This window comes from Homalodisca vitripennis, chromosome 6 (assembly GCF_021130785.1).
Source record: "Homalodisca vitripennis isolate AUS2020 chromosome 6, UT_GWSS_2.1, whole genome shotgun sequence".
NCBI lineage: Eukaryota > Metazoa > Arthropoda > Insecta > Hemiptera > Cicadellidae > Homalodisca > Homalodisca vitripennis.
Genome location: NC_060212.1, coordinates 43,203,491 through 43,228,677, shown reverse-complemented (window position 1 = coordinate 43,228,677; position 25,187 = coordinate 43,203,491).

Sequence of the window (25,187 nt, the reverse complement as noted above, 5' to 3'; positions counted from 1 at the left end):
GAAAAAGCAGTCAAAATCCAATGCAACCTTCATTCGTCACGGTTTGGTTTCTAAAATTGCAAGATCCACAAACATCATAGAAGCAAAGTGACTGCCTCCTAAGACTACACTGATGTCATTTGTAGCCGTCTGCTCCTGTCAATGAAATTTTTAGAGTGTAGCAATTTCACTGGACCGACAAGTTAAGTAAAAAGCTGTCGGAAAAAGAAATTAAAAAACTCATTAAATTTGCGCTTTATTTCAAAAACAAACCAACGTTCTTCGAGAGTTATCAGCAAGCATTTCACTGCTACTTTATGCATCGTTAAATTACGCTTATAGAGGCCTGCAGGTGCTCTGACGAATACAAAATATATTTGACACACCCCAAGTATCAAGCAACTATCAGTGACCAAGGGTATCTTTCACCCAAACGATTTAGATAAAGCTAAAGCTATTTCTGCTGTGATTCTGAAGAGACCGTGACACACAGAGTCCACCTATTTTTACAGAAACACTGATAGTATCGCCTACTTAATTCGCTGGGCAAGATTTCACTGAGACGCTTCTATCGATTATTGAATGTTCTATCGAATTTTAGTAATGTTAATTGTTCTGGCAATTAGGCATGTTTTCCGATCGATCAGACAAGTCAAACACAAGATTAGACAGAACGATCTCAATAGATACTGATCAGCATCCAATTTATAGCTATAACAAGGCCTATTTGCAAACGATACCGATATGCGATCCTGCCCTTGCAAGCAGTCCACCTGGTCATAGGTGTTTGTGCTGAAGTCACCTCTAAGCCGTTGGTTAATGTAAGTTAAAAGTAAGAGATGGCTACTTGGCCATAACTTCGCCTACCTAAATAGGGTATTTAGTACTTTTTAAGTATGGGTTTTCAAATGAGTTTGACACTCCTAGTGAACAAACGAGGTCTCACAAGATTTTTTTAGTTATAAAGCTACGTTTGTAATTACCAAATCGCACTACAATGCACTCATATTTTTACAGTAATAAAAGCAATTTGAAAGGTATTTTTACACCAAACACTCTGTATAAATGTTCAGATCAGCTTATAGACATTTTGCGACATCTGTTCCATCTTTGTGTACACTACAGAAATGTTGGAAACAATGTTTGAAACAAACGACCGCTGTTGAGTGTAACAATAGTAAGACTAAAAATATTCAACCGTTAATAATAGTAGTATCATTTGCTGCTATATAACATTAAATTCAGACGGAACTGCTTACGACATTTTAATGTTTTAACTACAGTTTTATAAATAATCGTCGAGAACTAACAGGTAGTAACAAAGAATTAGTTAACGTTTTCATTTTAAAGTATATCTTATAGGACATTTTCACTAACTTTCTTCAGTTTAGTTTCTTAAATTTAAGAGGTGGTAATTTTGTGATAATATACATTTCATATTGTTTTTGTTAATCTTAAGGTTTTAATAGATATTTGGTAAAATAACTTTTTACGTGATCTACATAACACTTTTTGGATTTTTACCTTACTTAACATTAAAAGTTTGCCCAATTCATCGATAGTTACCACATTTCTTTCATTAGGTATGTTTAGCTGTTGTACGTTGATGTAAATGCAACGTAGAATAGTTAAGTAAATAGAATGAATTATTACCCCTGACAACATTAAAATAGATGTTACGATAGTTTGTATAACAGAGGCATTACTGTTGAAATTTAATTGGACTCTATATTAAATTACAATGATTGTAAACGCAATATGACGAAGCACAATTAAGCATCCACAAAAAGAAAAAACATAGGTTGCTATTATTTTCTTTTTATTATTTGCCGTTTTACAGTACAAAGTCAATTATATTACTAAGTATTATTTTTAATATCACGTCCGAAAACCGTAAGTGTATTGAGTTATTTTGTAGAGATCCATGGAATATGTCGGGTGGTTTAGCAGTAACAATCACTGTTTTAACTGATATGCTGTTGTACTTAAATGTTTAGGACAGTATTTAAATTAATATCTACGTAGGAGGCTATACAAAAACTGTTTTAAAAGATTTGTGTTTATGGACATCATTGGGTTACAAGATAACAATTTACTCGTTTTTTATAAATATTGCTTAAAAAACTCAATGCTTTCATTGCTTAGTTACTGAGGCTAGTTGTACCTTGAAAGGCGAGACTGTACATTGCCATTCATTGTTTGCTCCTTTCAAAACACTGAGATTGTGTAATATCGGCCTTCCATAGAGGCCACATGAATTTTATTTGAAAGTTTTTTAAAAGTGATTGAGAAACACTCCAATGAATAAAAACGAAAGAGAAGAAGAGTCAATAAAATGTTAATTCTAAATTAATCTAAATAGTAAGGGTCTGCGTAAAAATGTAATTAGAATCAAAGTACTTCGTAGATTTCCCTCATGAAAAAGCTTCATTGATCACTAATTATGTTTAAATTAAATGACCTGGAAGGTTAACTAGTAATGGTATTCTAAAAATCAATAGACGTTATTATGATGGCTATTTTCGTCTTTTTTATTTTATGATATTACTTTTCATAATGTTAATTTCACAATATGAGAGGTATGTGTTTATGTAAAAGGGACAGAGGAATGTATATTTAATCGTATTAATACAGGATTGCACTATCCATAGTTTATTGCGACCTTACTGATGATAATGCATTTCTTAATATGGAACTGTTTTATTAGGAATACAATATCTAATGCTTAGGATTTTTTATCATACTGCCCAAATAACAACAGTTTTCGATTTTTATGTTGGTCCATAAAATAATGACTTCCGTTTTATCATAACAGATATCTGAAAAATCAAATCGCGCATATAATTAAGTTTTTCAGTGTGCTAACCTAAACTTTTGTTATTGTTTCGTTATACGTAAATGCAAAATAACGGCTTTTTTATGTGTAAACATGATCATAATAATATTTTAAATTGTAATATGATAAAAAATCAAATGTGTAAGTTATAATGTTGTTTCCAACTCGGTTTGTTTACAAAGTTCATTATGATATATTGCTATAAATATCTGGTTGCTATCATGTTTGCACGTAATAATAGTACAATAAGTTCTTCCAACGCTAAGCTAAATCCATCATAGAAATCGATGTTACTTATATATTAATGAAGCCTCATGTAATATTGTACAGGTTAGTTATTTCACAAGATATCGTGCGAACAAACAGAGAGATAGACAGACATAAATAAATTACATTTTTCCATCCCTTTTGCTATCAGTAAGCCAATAATTAAAAAAAGACAAATGTAAAAGTATAAATTACCATTTATTTGGAAATATTTTTGTACCGACTGACGATTACACATGGGGGTAGTGACTTCTAAAGTCGTAGTAATAAATACTCGAATTGCAAAGTTTACTTATAAGTTCAATTTAATTAATGAAACTTACAGGCACCACTTTTAGTTGGTAAATTAAATGTATGCCTTACCGCGTTGCTGCCAATTAGAGTACAAGAACTAAAAATGTATATCTGATAGGTGGGCCTAAAATATCCAATGTTCTATGGAATTATGCCTACGATATTTTATTTTATAAAACATTAAGATTTTACTTCCCTTCGCAATGTGTAGACTCACAACCCGGGCGTCGGCGTCTTAGCACGAGACATTGAAGCTGTAGTCTAAGAAGGGTTATTTCTAGTCGGTAATTACTAGAAGAGGAGTAGAAGTTATGAAAGTGGTAGCCATCTACTCAAATAATACGTGAGCTCGTCTAAAACAGATTCGCGACGGTATTAGCCATTTAATGAGACAAAAAACTTATCACGCCACAACTTCTATCCATTTCAATCAAGCAAATAAAAGATCTTCAAGGGTAATTTACTTTACTATTTACAACTTTACTTTACGTTACGTTCATTTTTATATGTTTGGCATCAAAGGGCTAATTTAATAATACGAAAATATAAATTTTACTTGCGGACAAAGCGTGCGAGGTCTGATCGGTCACGTAGTTTGGCTGCTACGAAGGGTTACTATAAAATATTCATACGCGTGCCGATTAGGTAGTTAGTCCGTCGATAATTTAGTTCCGGAACATTGGATAAAAAATAATATTAAGTTGTACTGGCTAACTAGGTTGTGAAATGTTGCGTTATATAAAATGGAACTAACTAACGGTAAAATTTCCAACCTGTATAATATGGATGAACCTAACATTCCGATAGAATATATAATGTAATGACAAACGATAAGGAACAAGACACTGTTTAAATACCCTTGTTGATTCGCTATACCAGCAAGATCGGGTATCCATTCCGTTCTGTTTTCTTGTGTATTGTTGACTAAATGATTGTTTGGATCAAGAAATCTCTCGTCTCCCAGTCATTCTGCTTAGAGAAGTAGACATTGCCAAAAGTATAGCTCATCGCTCTGTTATCAACTGTTAGCTGGCTGTCTTAGTCATGCACAGTATGAAGTTTTTGTGTACACTAAACATATTTTATTTCGGGAACAACCATTTGTTGGATGGTAACAAGGGAACAAGAATGTAAACTAATTTCCCTACCAATCGGTCTTGGGTTTACTCTCTTGCATGGCCTTCAAAGTTAATGAAATCTCTAGAAAATTCAAACACGCAAATTAATTATCATCCGCTTCAAATTCTATTCAAATATTACAAAATAAGATAAAACTCTTCATAGTATGCACATAAAAAGTATGAATTGCATTAAGTACTATTACAAGATTTTCTCCTTTCCAAAATGCTTGTTGAGCAGAGAGATAGGAGGCTTGTGTAAAATATTGCACTACGTATTGAATATGGATAAGTTGTGGATGTGGATAACACAGTCAAACAACTTTTATTAAAAATAAATATTTAATCTTTTTTAATATATATATTCCTACACAAATATTTAATATTAACGTTGTAATTTGTACTTAATGAAGGGAGAAATATCAGTCATTAATTAGAAGTATTAAAGTCCTAACAAAGGATGTAAATTGACAATAATTTAAAATTATCAAGACACCTTCTGCATTAAGTTAGTCTCAGAATTACTAGACAACAAACACAACTAAAATCAGAATGCAAAAGTGCGAAACTCTTTTGTAAATTAAAGACATGAAACAGCAGTACAATTAAAATTTATCAATCAAGTAAACATAACTATCAATCAAGTTTTAATTGCCAACTTCACAGTATTAACGCACAAATCATCAAAATATTTAAGAGTCGGCTGTAGGGAGAGTACTTTACCACATATGTGTCAGTTATCATGACAGTGTTCAAGATTCAAACACTTTACGCACGTTTTTCAATGGTACAATAATAGCAGGTGTATAATTTTCAATATCATTAGCATGCATCCAAAAGTTTTTTAGGTTTTCTTACACAATTTACACTTTTTAAATATTGATAAATAACTACAAAAATGAGTGATTTTTTTCTTAATGACCAATGAAAGAAAGAAATGACAATAAACACAATTTAAAATCTGTATCAGTTATATCTTTAGAACTGGAACATATTTCACAATTTTAAAATCAAAATCGACAGCAGAAGGTGTTAAAATCAAAATAGGCACCAGTATTAAATGTTTCTTCGATATTAAACTGTTTCATTCATACAAGCATAAATATTGTGATATGATCAATTACACCCGATTCTTATACCTTACAATCCTAAAACCTTGGACTTAATCAGATTTACTGTCTGGATTCTCCTCAGTAACAGAACTTCTAACTGTATAAGCCGAGTAAAGAATGTGAGAGAGAAATCTTGTCCACCGTAAACAAATGGGTGCAGTCTCTCCTTTTATTTGACTTTTATTGCGCTTCTTTTTACGCCAAAAGAATGATTGTTCGCTGATTTATTTTAAATAAGTAAGTAACAAGAGTTTGTATACCAGCCACGTTATATTCCTCTGTTTTTTATAATACGCAGTTTTCTAAATAGAAGGGAAAGGTGAATTAATCAGTAATAAATGTAAAGGGTAATAAGCAAAGCCAAACTTTTCGTGTACCTGAATAGGTAATATTTAACTCAGGCTTCATTTTGGAAGAGGAGTTTAAAATTACTAGAAAGTTTAACAAAGATTAGATAATATTGCTTCATAATAATGCAAGATACAACTATAACACTTTTGCTTAATTCATATGCTTGTGAATCATATTTCTAAGAGCAATATTTTTCTGGGTTTCAAAGAACAAGTAATTAATAATTAACCAGCCTGAATTTATACCTCCTAGTTAAAAATGCCTTACATTATAGGTATACAGTACACGTATAGTAAGTATATACGTATACCTATAGGTGCAGGTGCAGTTGTATGTTATTGCAAACTAATTAAACTCAAGGAATATATTGCTCTTTGTAACTCATTACTAAAATTGTTTTGCTAAATTAATTTATTTCATTTGTCTATGGTTGTATCGTTAAATCTTAAACGTAATAATTCTATTCAAGACTGCATTATTCACGCCACGAAAATTTCCTACAAAGTATAGAATATGTGTTAAAAAGTAGACACAATTATTCCGCAAAATGACAATACTTTATAAATTCGTAATTTAAAATTCGTAATTAAGGTAACAATGTACAAGGTCTATGGTCCTGATAAGAAGTGCCGTGAACCCACACATGATCTTAACCTGCGTTATCTCTTTACTTGGATACAAAGTCAGACTTAGAACACTCGGCTATCGTCACTTACAGTAGTGTGCAGTTAGATGGATTCAGATGATAAGATTTAATTCGCGGAATTTACGCATACTTCCCTACATCTGTACTTGAACAAATTTTTGCTTTTGGCTAGATATAAAAATATGAAGTAAATATAAAAACTACTTCCTGATACAAAGACTATGTCACCTATAAAAATAAATTCCGTTTAGTAAGAAAACGATATTTCGATGTAAACAACAACAGCGGGGCCCGCTACAGTAAACACGGCACAGCCGCTGTTCTCCCTTGGTCAGACAAAACAACACACAGCCGTCCGGTGATAAACCCATGGCTCGCTCTGTCACAACATTGTGTCTTCCAGTGTTTTCTGTGTAAACTGATCGTATTTACAATACATTAGGTGCATAACGTGTTCACTACACATGTGTAACGTTATATCTTCATACGATATCCGCACACCGTCAGCATGGCGCCGTATACATTTTTTTATTGGGTATGTAAAACTAATTGCACGAGAAACAATTTTTACTAATTTTAAATTATAGAAAATTTCTAATCCAAATTGATTTTATAGTGAAGTATCTGAGGTAGTATAGTGTATAATAATATGGTTAAAACATCTTAAACCAAAAACTCTTTTGGTTTACTATTATTTACATTCTTTCAGACGAAATATCAATCATGTATGTAATAAACGCCTGCACTAGAGCCAAAGCACGTACTAAGCGTACTTGTATAGTACGGCTGCGCTTGAAAGATTTGCAGGCGGTACAGTAGTCGACGAAATTCCCTCTACGCGTGCTTGAACAATAGTTATTAAAAGTTATTCCAAGTATGTTTGTTTTAGTTCATGGTGATATAATTGCCATAAAACATGTCTTGGTGCATACATTGGATAAACACGTTTAATACCTTTTAACTCTATGATTAATTGATTGTTAATAATAATTAATAGCCCTTGATAAAAATATGGCGTAGATTGAGATGGCGCACACAATTATTGGTTTTAAAATTTTTTTTAGCTTTTATATAAGCCGTTTAAGATAACTTACAACCATTTATAATAAAATTTAAGGGTATTTGTAATCAGGCCCTAATAAAAATTGCAAAAGATAAAAATACGAAAAGTCTACTGCAAGTACATCAGGTATGCATAGTTTCAGAGCAACTAGTTTTGCATTCTTATACGACTTTTATATAAGGTGTTTAAGATAACTTACAACCAGTTCCTATAGAAATTTAAGGCAATTTGTAATCAGGCCCTATACAAATTGTAAACTAAAGGTAAAAATTAGAAATGTTTACAGCAAGTACATGATTTATACATAGTCACACATTTTGTATTCATTTACGATGAAGGTAAATTGCACTTATAGTTGAAACACAATTTAAGAAAATTAAATGTATATGAATACTTTTAATTAACAAAATCCTTGTGAGATTGAAAAATTATGTATTTCTCTGAAGCTATGTACGTGTTGTAAAATTTCTAATTTTTAACATCAACTATTTTTATTTATACCTAATTACAATTGTTGTAAATGCTTCTATCTTCACGTATTTTATATTATTCCATAGCTATGAAATTAATTACATTTATAAACTTTTTTTACTGTAGCTAGTTAGTTTTTTTTTAATTAATTTAAAAACTTTTATATCTGAAACGTTTATTCTGACACCTATTATGAAGGAGGTTACTAGAAAAACCATCTAAGAGTATATTAAATTCCAACCTTGAATGTATTTTAAAATATGCTAAAGTCTGATGATTTCTTTTAATAATACGTTGTCTATGATATCAGATCAACGTATGTTAAATGCAATTAATTGATTGTTAATGTGGACAAGCTACATATAAAATCTTCATAAATTTTTATTCACAACCATCGTCCAATGTGACAACAAGATGCAAACCACTCCTCGCAAACGCTGGGCTGTATTAAAAATAAAAGCGGAATCTCCAGTAACTAGCTGACCGCAGCATCCTGGGCCGCAAGCCTCGCTCGTCGTTCGTTATCGGAAAAAGTTCATCCAAGGAATTTGACTCAAGCTATCTTACCAGCGATATTTTTCTACATTATTTTTGAGGTTAAAACTGGTACGTTTGTAGCGCAAATACTCCTATCACATTTAGATGAACGATTACTCTATCCCAGTATTGGGATACAGTATCGGGATTTGGGATACAAATTGACATTTGTTACCTTCAAATGTAAATTTTCACCCATCCGTGATATAGTAATAATATATATCGTTTACAAATCCTATAATACTATATAAATCGTTGATGAAAAACTTTCTGACTGAGTGTTATGAACTATGAAGGCATACCTTAACGATATATATAGAAAGTGACGACAAGAGACTTAGTACAGTTCTACCTCAACAATCCTACAACAATATTAACAACGTCGTGTATAACTAGACCAACAGATAGACAAACCTGGGGACGAGATTGTTGTGTTGTGGAGTTGGCCATCTGGAATGAGAGATAAGACGAAACTATTAATTTCACCTTGCATTATGTCGCTCATAACAATTAAGGATATTTATAACAGATATCACTTACAAAAGAGCGTGCTTCTGTTATTTCTTTCTTTTATTTACTTTGTAAAAGAAACTATCGATCAAGGAAAGTTAAACTATTTGTTCTCCATTTTTTACTTGTTGTTACTAACAAGCTTTATAGTCCGATTTAACAATCCCAACAATAATGATTGATAATTTATGACTGAACAACTCTTTAGAAATCGACCTCATTATTTTTCTGAGCGCTTGTTGTCTGTGAAGACTCTGGTATTCTATTTATACATTTATTGATATCTGGTAAAGGATGACGTACAATCGTCTGCGCTAATTTAACAGTAGCCTAAAGATTTTTCTAATTATTAACGACTTTTGCTAAATGATTTCCAATATATAGTGTTTTAATTTTTAAAATTATAATTTATTTTCATTTGATTTTTCACTTTACGTTTCAAAAAGTCAGCGGCCCTTATATCAAACCAATGGTCTCATTAATTATCCATCCCAGCAAAAAATTATATTCACTATGTGGGGGTGTCATATGTCATCCAAGGCAGTCAAAGTGAGCTCAAGTTCCTAATTAGTTAACACGTTATTTGATCAAACACTAGGTATAGAAGTATAATATTGTTGTTGTTTTGTTAATATTAATTGATTGTGAAGAGAGAATATACGTTTCATTTCATTTCAAGTGAATAGAAAGCATATTCAGACAATACTAAATAGTCAGACAACCCCATTTATAGGAGAGTTTGCAAAGCAGTAATTGTAATATATTCATTTATTTATAAAAGAATGCCATATATTATTGTACATTATCCAACCCCATTGTGATATATACAATGTCCCGCAATTTGAAGTAATATGACTTCTGGCGTGTAGGACGCATTCCCAAAAGGGAAATTGGATATTAAAATGTCCAGAAGGGTGAAGATTGTGCTGGTATTATCCTCTAAAACAAGTTTAGATTTAACATTATTGTGTGTGTGTGTGTGTGTGTGTGTGTGTGTGTGTGTGTGTGTGTGTGTGTGTGTGTGTGTGTGTGTGTGTGTGTGTGTGTGTGTGTGTGTGTTAGGGATTGTGTATGAGTAGTTTTATTTATACCTAATTTGCATGTATAATCCTACAATATTGATAAGATTGTTTTTTTAATGCACAATATATACACAAGTTGAGATACATTCCCTTCAAGAAAAAAATAAGTTAAACATATATGTGAAAAGCATAAGAAGTGCTAATAATAAGTCCGGATTTTATCTCAAAGTGCAGAGTACTTGGAAATTAAAATTAATAACCTCAAAGGATTTACCTGTGTTTTGAGGCTCTATTAACTTGTTTAATCAGGCAAATACTATTCAGTTTATAGAAGAAATATCAAACAAACAAAACATTACAAACAAATGCTATAAACTTGTTACATTGAGTTAGTTTTATACACATAAATATATTATCTAAATTTAAAATTTAATTGTCTGTGATAAAATTACGGCAACAGCTAGAAAAGGAATTTAAAAATCAATTTCTTCTGTAAGAATTCTTTACAAGATATCTTTATTTTTAAATGTATGCTGAAATGTTTTTATTTATTAAATGGAATATATTCTAATCAATTATGGTAAATACTTCATTGTTACGTCTGCCCCTTGTATTATAAGCTTCATCATTATTTACACACGATTTTAACACTCAATACTCTATAATTTCTAAGAATTATCTCCCGTGCTGCCGTTCCACTCAATATCTTCCTCTAAAATCCTCAACAGCTTCGATAAGTTAATAGAGTTGGTATTACTAATAAAATACTAAGGAGCATTAACAACAATGGTATGATTATGTTAATCCTTTTAATTGAATTCTAACCATTGTCAGATATATGTAAACCTTTAATGTTCCGCCGGGATTGCTTGGAATGGGGCCTATTGATGTGTCTAAGCTATAACTGATTAGTGGAATTATTCATACCATAGATAGAAGGTAGTATATATGTGCTGAAAGGACACAGTTCTGGAGCTTCCCGTTTTCCTTGTTTGAACAGCTGTTTAAGGTGCTGACTAATAACCTGGTCGGTACTTTACTATATACAGTGTGTATACAAACTTCTGTGGCTGATATTACTCATAGTTATGGAACTGTGTCAAAGCCAAATTTATAGTGAACATTTTCGATATATTGGACACTCAAAGCAACTAATCTGAACTCGGATTGAAACGGCTTCCCAAACGTCCTGATCAAAGTACAGGAGGTGATTAAAGTTCTGAAAGTTTTAACAACTGTTTGGTATGGGTTAACTCTAAATTACGATTCGTAAATATTATAACTATTCCCACATCCCTAACTATTCGAGGAATACTTTTTTTTCGCTTCATCTTAACCTTCCTGGCATTTAAACAGATAAATAACAAAGAACTAGCCGTAATTGTGTAGCCGCAATCGAGATTAGCGAATGGCGATACATTTAGTGATAGTGTTCAACTTTTACTTATATGACATAAGACATATTTTAAACATTATTATGATCAATGTTTTTAAACTGTACTTACAGTTACGTCAAAAATAAAATAAGATACAAATATATAACCAGTTACTACTGATTGCATTTGGACCCAGAATGTGCAAATAACTTGTACGCGAAAATAAATAAAAATAATAGATTCAATTTATTTTCTTCTATTACTCTTTGGTAAATTAATTCCAGATGTAACAGAACCTCTGATGTTTGTTAACAACGAGATTAAGAAGTGATGGAACTGGTAATTCAATCTTCAGTTAACTCTGAGATTGCTTCAAGACCTGTTCTATTTCCAGCACTTATTTATCCATCACAGACTATAACCTTTTTCCTGTTTATAACTTAACTTCAAATAACAATATTAGACTTTATATAGTCTCTTTTTATCGTGATCGATAAATCTACCTTCTTAACTTAAACCTACGTTAACTTAAAGTTCCTGTACTATTACTTTTTTATAATTATATATATATATATATATATATATATATATATATATATATATATATATATTCCTTTATTGGCTGAGCGGTAGCGAAGGTTTATCACATGAAGGCTTAGAAAAATTTCATTTGCTTCTGTCTGACCTGACGATATTTTGAAAACGAGCTGATAACTTAAAAGTTTAAGCGTGAATAGAATAAACTATAGACACAATTTTATATGCAGTCTAAGCATAGCTTGTCACACGTTGGGTGGTGTAGAGTACTCGTACTTTGTTTATAATTTTATATTGAACTATGGCAATACCATCGGTTAATAAACATTTGTACAGAACACAGATCTCAATAGCTGTTTTAACTATTATGCGGTTGTACTTAAATTTTTAGGGCAGAATTTAAAATAATATCTACGTAGGAGGCTATACAAAATATGTTACAAAAAATTTGTATTTCTAGACATTACTGGTTGTCAAGGAAACAATTTACTCGATTTTGGTAAATATTGCTTACAAAAAACAAAACTCAACGTTTTCTTTGCTTAGTTACTGAAGCTAGTTCTACTTTAAAAGGCGAGACTGTATCATTGCTATTCACTGTTTCCTCCTTTCGAAACACTGAGATTGTAAAATAGTGGCATTCCTGAGAGGCCACATGAATTTTATTTGAAAATTGTATAAAAGTGATTGGATAACATTTTAATGAATAAAAATACATGAAAAGAAGACTCAATAAAAGGTACATGATCATTTGAAATTAATCTAAACAGCAAGGGTCTGCATGAAATCTAATTAGTAATTCTTAGTTTTCCCTGATGAAAAAGCTTCATTGATCACTAATGATGTTTAAATTAAATGACCTGGGAAGTTAAATAGTAATGGTTTTCTAAACATCAAGCAAATAGATGTTACTATGATTGCTATTTTTATCTTTTTATTTAAGAACAATATTTTTAATAATCCTAATTGAAAAATATCAGAGATATGTTTTTATATACAAATAACAGACAAATGTCCACACCTAATTGCATAATACCCAAGTTTGCATTATCTATAATTAAATGTAACCTTACCGATGTTAATGCATTCCTTATTTTAAAACTTTTTACTAGGTTTTATTAAAATTTAAATTATACTGCTTAATATTTCTTTTAATACTGTCCAAATAACAGCTGTTTTCGTTTTTTTAAGTTGGACTCTAATATTATCAATTTTTGTTGTGTCATAACAAATTATTATTTTAAGTTTTAAACTCAAACTGTGTGCTAACCTCAATTTGTCTTATTCTTTTAGTACATTTAAATGTAAAATGACTAAAAGATCGAGCATTCGTTAAACAAGTTGTACTACGTTTTTCAACGAAAATAACTACATGTTTTTTACTATGCTATTTCATATTCTTGTTTTTTTTATGTAACAATAATCCATCCCCTTCGTTGACGGTCAGCCAATAATAATAAGAAAGATTTATGTAAAATTATAAATTAACATTTATTTGCAAATAAATTTCACTATGTAAAATAAAGATAAACCGAACACTATGACAAACGATGAGAAACAAGACACTGTTCAAATACCCTTGTTGATTCGCTATACCAATATGAATTATAGCAAGATCGGGTATCCATTCCGTTCTGTTGTCTTGTGTATTGTTGACTAAATGATTGTTTGAATCGAGAAATCCTCCCTTACAGTAATAACTATTTCTCGTCTCTCAGTCATGCCGCTCATACAAGTATATCACCGCCTACAGTATAGCTCCTCTCTCTGTTGTTGGTTGTTTGCAGGCAGTCTTAGTGATGTGCAGTAAGACGTTATTGTGTACACTAAGCCTATTTTATTTTGTGAACAGTCATTTGTTAGATGGTAAAAAGGGAAAAAGAATGTAACCCAATATCCCTACAAACCAGCCTCGGGTACTACACTCTTTCTTGGCTTTCAAAATGAATGAGATCTCTAGAAAGTTCCAACAATCAAAAGAAAATTATCATACGCTTCCAATTTTATTCAAATATTACAAAATAAGATAAAACGCTTTATAATACGCGCGCTAATAAAGTACTATTTTAAGATCTTCTCATTTCCCAAAATGCTTGTTGAGCAGAGATGTAGGAGGCACGTGTAAAATATTGCACTACGTATTAAATATTGATAAGTTGTGGATTTGGCAAAAGAAATATTTATTATTCCTTTCCTTTGTCCCAGTTTTTCCCTCGATAAATAAAGCAGTCAATTAACTTCTATGAAAAATAGATATGTAATATTTTTACTAAACATATTAATTCCTAAACAAATTTTTAAATTAATCTTTGTAATTTGTACTAAATGAAGATAGAACAATAATGAAATTTTAGTACCAAAGTCTTAACAAAGGATGTGACATTTATAATAATTTATAAATAGCAAGACACCTTATTATTTTCTTTTTGTTATTTTTTATTTCCATTTGTACAGTACAAAGTCTGTTTTATTACTGAGTATTATTTTTAGAATAACGTCCCAAGACCGTGAGTACATTGAATTATTTTGTAGAGATCTATGGAATATGTCGGGAGCTTTACCAGTGACTATCACTGCTTTATCTGGTATGCTGTTGTACTTAAATGCTTAGTACAGAATTAAAAATAATATCTACATAGGAGGCTATACAAAAACTGCTCCAAAATAAGTGTGTTTCTGGAAATCATTGGATTTCAAGATAACAATTTACTCGTTTTTGGTCAATATTGCTTACAAAACTCAACCTTTACTTTGCTTAGTTAATGAAGCTAGTTCTACCTAGAAAGGCGAGACTGTATCATTGCCATTCACTGTTTGCTCATTTCAAAAACCAAGATTGTGGAATATTGGCCTTTCATAGAGGCTACATGATTTTTATTACACAATTTTATATGAAGTTATTGGAAAACATTCCAATGGATAAAAATAAAAGAGAGGAAGAGTCAATAAAATGTTCAAGATAATTTTAAAGTAATCTAAATAGTAAACTTCAGCGTGAAATGTAATTAGAATCAAGTACTTCGTAGTTTTCCCTGATGAAAGAGCTTCATTGGTCTTTAATTATGTTTAAATTAAATGACCTGAGAAGTTAAATAGTAGTGGTTTTATAAAAATGTTACTATGATTGCTATTTTCGTCATCTTTTTATTTTAGAGCAATATTTTTTATAATCTTAAATTCACAATATCAAAGATATGTGTTTAAATACAAATAACAAAAAATGTCTAGACCTAATTGTATTATACCCAAGGTTGCATTATCCATAATCAAATGTGACCTTACCGATGCTAATGGATTTATTATTATGAAACTGTTTATAGGTTTTATTGACATTTAAATTATACTGCTTAATATTTAATTTCATACTGTCCAAATAAGAGCTGTCTTCGATTTTTATGTTAGACCCTAATATTAATTAGGGCTTCGCTTTGTTCGTTAAACACGATTTTCTCACCGAAAAATACAGGTTATTGTTAAAAACCAATATTTTAAAATACAAATTTTATTCTATAATCGGTATGTATAACTACATATTTCTTTACTAAGTTACTTCATATTCATGTTTTAAATTATTTTATTTGAAAATAGTTGACAATTATTCCTTGTCCTTCGTTGACTGCCAGCCAATAATAATAAGAAAGATATATGTATAATTATAAATTAAAATTTATTTGGAAATAACTTTCACTATGTAAAATAAAGATATACCGAACACTCCGACATTATATATGTACTTTTACGACAAACGATGAGAAACAAGACACTGTTTAAATACCCTTGTTGATTCGCTATACCAGCGAGATCGGGCATCCATTCCGTTCTGTTGTCTTGTGTATTGTTGACTAACTGATTGTTTGAATTGAGAAATCTTCCCTTAGGGTAATTACTATTTCTCGTCTCTCAGTCATCCCGTTCGTGCAAGTATATCACTGCCAACAGTATAGCTCCTCGCTCTGATGTGGATTATTTGTATGCAGTCTTAGTTACGTGCAGTAAGACGTTGTTGTGTGCACTAAACATATTTTATTTTGTGAACAGCCATTTGTTATATGGTAAAAAGGGAACAAGAATGTAACCCAATTTCCCTACAAACTAGCCTTGGGTACTACACTCTTGCTTGGATTTCAAAATGAATGAGATCTCTAGATAGTTCAAACAAGCAAAAGAAAATTATCACGCTTCCAATTTTATTAAAATACTACAAAACAAGATGAAACTCTTTATAATACGCTTGCTAATAAAGTACTATTATAAGATTTTCTCATTTCCCAAAATGCTTGTTGAGCAGATAGGTAGGAGTCAAGTGTAATATTGCATTACTTATTAAATATTGATAAGATGTGGCAATAAAAATACTTATCACTCCTTTAATTTATCCCAGTTTTTTCCCTGGATACATAAAACAGTCAATCAACTTCCTATAAAAATTAATATGTAACATTTTTGTTCATTATATAAATTCCTAGACCAATATTTAAGATCATCTTTGTAATTTGTATTAAATGACGGGAGGAAAAACAATTATGAATTAGGAGTATTAAAGTCCTATCAAAGGATGTAAATTGACAATAATTTAAAATTATCAAGGCAACTTCTGCATTAAGTTTTAATTAAAACATGGGTAATCTCAGAATTACTAGACAACAAACACAACAAAAATCAGAATACAAAAGAGCGAAACTGTTTTGTAAATTAAAGAAATGAAACAGCAGTATAATTAAAATTTATCAATGAAGTAAACGTAACTATCAATCAAGTTTTAAATGACAACTTCTCAGTATTAACGCACAAATCATCATTAACACATAAGTGTCACATATCATGACAGTGTTAAGATTCAAACACTTCACGCACTTTTATCAAGAGTACAATAATATCAGGTGTTTAATTTTTCAATATTATTAGTATGCATCCAAAAGCTTTTTAGGTTTTTCTTACACAATTTACACTTTTTAAATATTGATAAATAATTACAAAAAAAGAGTAATTGTTTTCTTAATGAACAATGAAACAAAGAAATGACAATAAACACAATTTAAAATCTGTATCAATTATATCTTTAGAACTGGAACATCTCTCACAATTTTACAATTAAAATTTACAGCAGATTCGTAATTTAAAAATCGCAATTGGGGCAGTAATATACAAGGCCATGGTGTAAGGAGACACACAGGAGACAGTGTCTCCTTACACCATGGTACAAGTCATTGGTCCTGACAAATACTGCCGCGATCACAAACACGCGTTGTCTCTAACTCGGATACAAAGTGGGCCATCTGCACTTACATGTGCATTTGCAAATTATTGTGTCGTTTTAAATATTTTTTAAAGTTTTATTTGTTATTTAAAACCTAATTTTTTGAAACTCAATAAAATTTTAAATGATTTACCAATTATAAATTTACTTTATATCGATTATATAAAAACCTGTCAGTAGATCAAAAGGTTATCGTCAAGGATGCAACTGATGAGGTAATATATCTGATAACCATTGCTGAGGAAGTTAAAAATTCCAAAGTTTGCCTAAAAGCAATTCTGTGTACTCAAGGAAAGTGTAACAGAAATCTGTATGTAACCTATTTTTTTCTTTTCTTCATCAGCAAAAACGTTATTTTCAGGTTTAAATTAAGCTCTGGATTTAAATAAGGACCTGTTATTTTTAAATTCTTGAGGTTGTCACAAAGAAGTACAATTAATCCACTAAACTTTACCTCACTGGCTCATGTGTAAAAATACCTTAAAATTACAATTGTTCCCTATCCTCTTTCCAATTCTAAATACAGGTAAACATTGTTAGTCATATAGTAATATATCGTTTACAAATCCTATATTACTATACAAATCGTTATTGAAAAACTTTCTGACTGAGTGTTATAAACTATGGAGGCATACCCTAACGATATATATTATATAGCAACTGTTGACGAGAGACTTAGTATAGTTCTATCTCAGCAACCCTTCAACAGCATTAACGTGTATAACTAGAACAACAGATAGACAAACCCGGAAACGAGATTGTTGTGTTGTGAAGTTGGCCACCTGGAATGAGAGATAAGACGAAAATCTTCATTGTCCCCTGTATTAATGTCGCTCATAACAATTAAGGATATTTATAACAGGTATCACTTACAAATGAGCCTGCTTGTGTTATTTCATTCTTTTATTTACTTTGTAAAAAAAACCATCCATCAAGGGTAGTTAAACTATTTGTTCTCCATTATTTACTTATTGTTACTAACAAGCTTTATAGTCCGGTTTAACAATCCCAACAATAATGATTGATAATTTATGACTGAACAACTCTTTACAAATCGACCTCATTATTTTTCTGAGCACTTGTTGTCTGTGAAGACTCTGGTATTCTATTTTCTACCATTATTGATATTTGGTAAAGGATGACGTACAATCGTCTACGCTAATTTAACAGTAGCCTAAAGATTTTTCTACTTATTAACGACTTTTGCTAAATTATTTCCAATATATAGTGTTTTAACTGTTAAAATGATAATTTATTTTTATTCTATTTTTTGTTATTTTCACATTACGTTTTACAAATAAAATAAAGTCAGCGGCCCTTATATCAAACCAATGGTCTCATTAATTATCCATCCCAGCAATAAATGATATTCACTATGTGGAGGATGTCATATGTCATCCAAGGTAGTGAAAGTGAGTTCAAGTGAATTGAAATCCAATCCGGACAGTACTAAAGGGTCAGAGAACACCAATTAAAAGTGAAGCTACAAAGCAGTGGTTGTAATATATCTATTTAATTCTAAAAGAATGCTATTTATTATTGTAAATTTCCCAAAAGGAAAATTGGATTTTAAAATTTCTAGAAGGGTGAAGATTGTGCTGGTATTAAGTGTGTGTGTGTGTGTGTGTGTGTGTGTGTGTGTGTGTGTGTGTGTGTGTGCGCGCGCGTGTTCATGCGTGCGTGCGCGTGAGTGTGTGCGTGCGTGTGCGTGTGTGCAGGTGAGGGAGGGAGGAGCCTACATGAGTGTGTATATTATCCGCTAGGGATTGTGTAGAAATATAATAGGCTAGATGTGCTGAAAGGACATAGTTCTGGAGCTTCTCGTTTTCCTTGTGTGAACAGCTTTTTAAGGTGCTGACCAATAACCTGGTCGGTACTTACAATGTACAGTGTGTATACACTCAAAGCAATTAATCTGAGCTCGGATTGAAACGGTTTCCCAAACGTCCTGATCAAAGTACATGAGGTAATTAAAGCTCGCTTGAACATCTCCAGGGCGTTTCGTGGTTCTAATGTCGAGCTCAGATAAACTGACATAAAACTGTGCAATTTGCTCCTTATCATGTGTTCACATCATAGTTGCGCTAAATGTAATTCTATAATTAAAGTTATGTAAAGTGGTTCATGTGCAGCAATTATATGATCTGAAACTATTATTTTGTATACGTTTTATTGTAAACTAAATTTCATATCTCCAATAGTATTCCTTTAACTTGATTATAAGATTATCCTTATTTATTCCTTAGATGCCTTGAATGCGAAAGCTCATGGAAGCATCAAGTATGTCCAATCGATCCTGCCTTCAAAAGAGATATATTAAGGAGCTTTCACTAAAATTTTGTTTAGAAACAATTGAAACCGAAAGCCCATTGCGTCACCTTAAAACCCAAAATGTATTTAATGTCCAATTGTTAACTTTCTGATCCAACTCTCTAAAGATAAACGCGCATATTTATCTACGAGAACACGTATAACTTTTCTCTAATATATAAATTGGTTCATTCGTCACTGCTGTAACCTAAAGTAACAATTTGTTAGTAATTTCGTCTTTGCAATCTGCACTACACTACTGATCAAGTTTTGTTTAATGTATTTTAAAGTTTTAAATTAATAATGCCTGTTCGATGGAATACAGCTGAAAGTTGTAACAACTGTTAGGTATCGGTTAACTTTATATTACGAGTCGTAAATATTACAACTATTCCCACATCCCTAACGATTCCAGGAATCCTTTTTTACTCTTCGTCACTTCCTGGCACTTAAACAGATAAATAAAGAAAGAACTTTGTAGCCACAATCGAGATTAGCAAATAGCGATACATTTAATGATAGTGATCAACTTTTATTTATATGATATAAGACATATTTTAAACATTATGATCAATGTTTTTAAACTGTACTTACAGTTACATCAACAATAAAATATGATTAAAATATATAATCAGTTTCTATTGATTGCATTTGTACATAGAATGTACAAATAACTTGTACGCAATAATAAAGAAGAATAATGTATTTAATTTATTTTCTTCTATTACTCTTTGGTAAGTTCATTCCAGATGTAACAGAACCTCTGATGTCTGTTAACAACGAGATTAAGAAGTGATGGAACTAGTAATTCAATCTTCAGTTAACTCTGAGATTGCTTCAAGACCTGTTCTATTTCTAGCACTTATCTCTCCATCACAGACTTCAATCTTGTTCCTGTTTATAATTTAACTTCGAATAAAATATTTTACTGTACAAAATCTCTCATTATCGTGATCGATAAATCTCCCTTCTTAACTTAAAACTAAAAGTTAGGCTACTATACAATTACTATTCGATAATTAATATATATATTTCTTTATTGGCTGAGCGGTAGTGAAGGCTTATCATTCGAGGGATTAGAAACATTGCATTTGTTTCTGTCTGACCTCACGATATTTTGAAAACGAACAGATAACTTAAAAGTTTAGGCATAAATAGAATAAACTATAGACACAATTTTACATGCAGTCTAAGCATAGCTTGTCATACGTTCGTAATTTCATATAGTAGTGTGGAAAAGGCAATTTCTTCAAACCGTGATATTGGAAAAGAAAAATTAGTCAAAATCTAACGCAACCCTCTTTTGTCTCGGTTTGGTTTCTAAAATTCCAACATCCACAGACATCATAGAAGTAAAGCCACGGTCTCCCAAGAGTACTTTTAAGTCTTTTGTATCAGTCTGCTCCTCTCAATGAAATTTTTCGAGTGTAGTACTTTCACTGTACCGACAATATAAGTTAAAAGCCGTCGGAAAAATAAATTAACAACCTCATTAAATTTGCGCTTTATTTAAAAAACAAACCAATGTTCTTCGAGATTAATCAGCAAGCATTTGACTGCTACTTTATGCATCGTCAAATTACGCTTATAGAGGCCTGCACGTGCTCTGAAGAATACAAAATATATTTGGCACTCCCCAAGTATCAAACAACTAGCACTGACCTAGGGCATCTTTCGTCCAATCGATTTAGAGAAATCTAAAGCAATTTCAGCTGTGGTTCTGACGAGACCGTGACACACAGAGTCCACCTATTTTTACAGAAACGCTGAATGGTATCGCCTACTTCATTCGCTGGTCAAGATTTCACTGAGACAAATCTATCGATTACTGAATGTTTTAGTAATGTTAATTGTGGTGGCAATTAGGTATGTTTTCCGATTGATCAGGCAGGTCGAACACGAAATTAGACAGAACGATCTCAATATATACTGATCAGCATCCCATTTATAGCAATAACAAGGCCTATTTGCAAACGATACCGATATGCGATCCTGCCCTTGCACGCAGTCCGCCTGCCCTATCATACATGTTTGTTCTGGTCACCTCTAAGCCGTTGGTTACCGGGTTAAACGGAAGAGATGGCTACTTGGCCCTAACTTTGCCTACCTAAACAGGATATTTATTAACTTTTTAACTATGGATTTTAAAATGAATTTGACACTCCTAGTGTACAAACCGGGCCTCAAAAGTTTGTTGGGGTTATAAAGCTTCGTTTGTAATTACCAAATTGCACTACAATGCACTAATATGTTTATAGTAATAAAAGCAATGTTAAAGGTATTTTTACATCAAACACTTTGTATAAATGTTCAGATCTGCTTATAGACATTTCGCGACATCTGTTCCATCTTTGTGTACACTACAGAAATGTTGGAAACAATGTTGAAACAAACGACCGCTGTTGAGTGTAACAATAGTAAGACTAAAAATATTCAACCGTTAATAGTACTATCATTTGGTGCTCTCTACAATAAATTCAGACGGTTTTGCTTACGACATTTTAATGTTTTAACTACAGTTTTATAAATAATCGTCGAGAACTAACAGGTAGTAAAAAAGAATTAGTGAACGTTTTCATTTTAATGTATATCTTATAGGACATTTTCCCTAACTTTCTTCAATTTAGTTTCTTAAATTTAAGAGGTGGTAATTTTGTGATAGTATACATTTCATATTGTTTTTTTTAATCTTAAGGTTTTAATAGATATTTGGTAAAATAACTTTTTACGTGATCTACATAACACTTTTTGGATTTTTACCTTTTTTTTTTTCCTTTGGGATATTGGGGTGGATTCCTAGATCCTCACACGTCAACCTGAGCTTATTGTGTGCCCCTTTGATGTTAGAGGGGTAAGCCTATCTTCGTGCCCTTAATTAGGCTAAGAAGCTTTTCCCCGATACTAGCATCTGGTTCGTCGCCTGGTTGTTTATCACCGAAAAGAGCCCTTCTCCTTGCTCCCAGTCTCTCACAGTCCAGTATTATGTGTTTTGCAGTCTCTTCAGACTTATTGCAGAGTCTACACTCCGAGTCCTCATTTCGTAAACCTAGAGTGTTTAGGTGTTTCCTGAAGTGGCCGTGTCCAGTGATCAAGGCAATCACTTGCTTAACCCGATCCCTCCCCAGCCCCATCAGCCATCTGGTGAATCCGGAGCTAGAATCGGCAAGCAGTCTTTTGCCGAGTGCTTGTCCTTGGTGACTCTGCCACCGCAAACGGTGTGTCTTCCTGGACCATTTGTTTATACTTTGATAAGCGGCTGACTTGCTTATACCACAACTCGGTTCTGGACCGGTGTATGGCATGCTTGCTCCGCTTTTGGCAAGCCTGTCGGCGCATTCGTTGCCACCTATGCCTGTGTGGCCCGGTACCCAACCAAGACGCACACAGTTGCGTGATCCAAGCTTGCAGAGAGTGTTAAAGCACTCCCACACAAGCTTGGATGAAATGCTGTTGGAGTCAAGAGCTTTAAGAGCTGCCTGACTGTCTGACATTATACAGATGTTCATTTCCTGGTACCTTCTGGTGAGGCCTAGGTTGGCACAGGCTAGGATACCATAGATTTCGGCTTGAAATATGGAGCAGTTCCGACCCAAACTGCCGCTAAGGGCAGTTCTAGGGGATTGACTAAACACTCCATATCCAGTTCTACCCTTAATAAGCGAGCCATCCGTGTACCAGACAAAGCTCTTTCTTATTGTTGGGATGTTATCTTGCGATTTCCACTCATCTCTGGAGTAGAAGTCAACAGAGAATGGCTTATTGAATACGAACTCCGTTCTCATTGTGTCGGAGACCATTTCGAGAATAGCGCTTGGGTTTACAGCTTCAGTGATGGCGCCATGGCTCGCGTTAGACGCGCCATTCCTCCACAAGCCAGCAACCATCAGCCGATAAGCTGACTTACGCGCTTCAGCTTTTATATGAACATCAAGAGGTAGAAGTCCTAAAGCCACCTCGAGGGTCGCTGAGGGACTGCTCCTGAATGCTCCGGTTACAAAGATTGTGCCAAGCCTTTGTAAGCTTTCAAGCTTGGCTTTGGCAGTTACCTGATTCACCTTTGTCCACCAGACTAATGAACCATAAGTGATTTGAGGCCTTACAACTGCTTTGTAAAGCCATAGTGCTATATGGGGTTTTACGCCCCATGAGATTCCTGCAAGTCTCCTGGACGTCATGAGCGCCCACTTTGCTTTGTGCAGGATATTATTAAGATGATCATTCCACGTAAGCTTATGGTCTAGAGTCAGTCCTAAATATTTGACTGTCTTTGACCACTCCAGCTGAGTGGATGCGAGTTTCAGCCTAGAAAGAGACTCTAGGTTCTTTTTTCTAGTGAATGGTACAACTACTGTCTTAGAGGGATTTACTTTCAGTCCCTCTCCCTGACACCAGTTGTGTACATGTTGAAGGTTGGTATTCATGATATCAACAACAACATTTGTGTATTTTCCCTGTACCATAAGGACTATGTCGTCTGCATATCCTTGGACATAGATTCCGTTGTTAGTAAGGTCCTCAAGTAGACCATCTACTACTAGATTCCACAGTAGAGGTGACAGGATGCCTCCTTGAGGACATCCCCTTGTGGGTGCGATCACAAGCGATACTTCATTGAGATCGGCCCTGATCCGTCTGGAGCACAGCATGGCCCTAAGCCACCGGCACAGAGCTGGCTCGAGGCCACGTCGCTGTGCTCCACTTACCATTGCAGTGAATTTGGCATTGTCGAAAGCTCCTTCAATGTCTATGAAGGTGCACAATGCCAATTCCTTGGCGGACAGGCTATCCTCAATCCTACTGACTAATTGGTGCAGTGCTGATTCACAGGATTTGCCTTGCTGGTATGCATGTTGGTTGCGATGAAGGGGAGTGTCTGAGAGAACTCCCTTTCTCAGGTGCCTCTCCACCAGTCTTTCTAATGTTTTCAGTAGAAACGAAGATAAACTGATGGGACGAAAAGATTTAGGGACAGAGTAGTCCGCTCTCCCTTTTTTAGGGATGAAGACCACCCTGTTGAGACGCCAGACTTGTGGTATGTACCCATAGGCTAGGCTCGCCCTGAATAGTTCACATAGAAGGGTAAGGAGATTCTCCGGCCCTTGTTGAAGCAGGGCCGGAAAGATTCCATCCCCCCCTGCAGATTTGAAAGGGGCAAATTTAGAAATTGCCCATTTGGCTTTAGAGAGAGTGACAATCCTTCTGGCAATGGCCCAGCTACCACGACAAGCTCTTGGCCGTGAGCCTGCCTCGTGATTACCAGACGTTCCAGTGTCGTCATTCTCAAAGATACAATCAGGGAAGTGAGTCTCAAGGAGAAGTTTGAGGCTATCACTAGACCCGGAAGTGTGTTGACCTCCCTGGGACCTTAAAGATCCCAAGTGACCGGTTGGACTTGAGGCTAGCAAGCGTTGCAGTCTAGCTGCCGCGCTTAACTCATTTACCTTCTGTGTAAACTGCCTCCAGGAACTTTGTTTTGCTTTTTTGATTGCTAGGCTGTATTC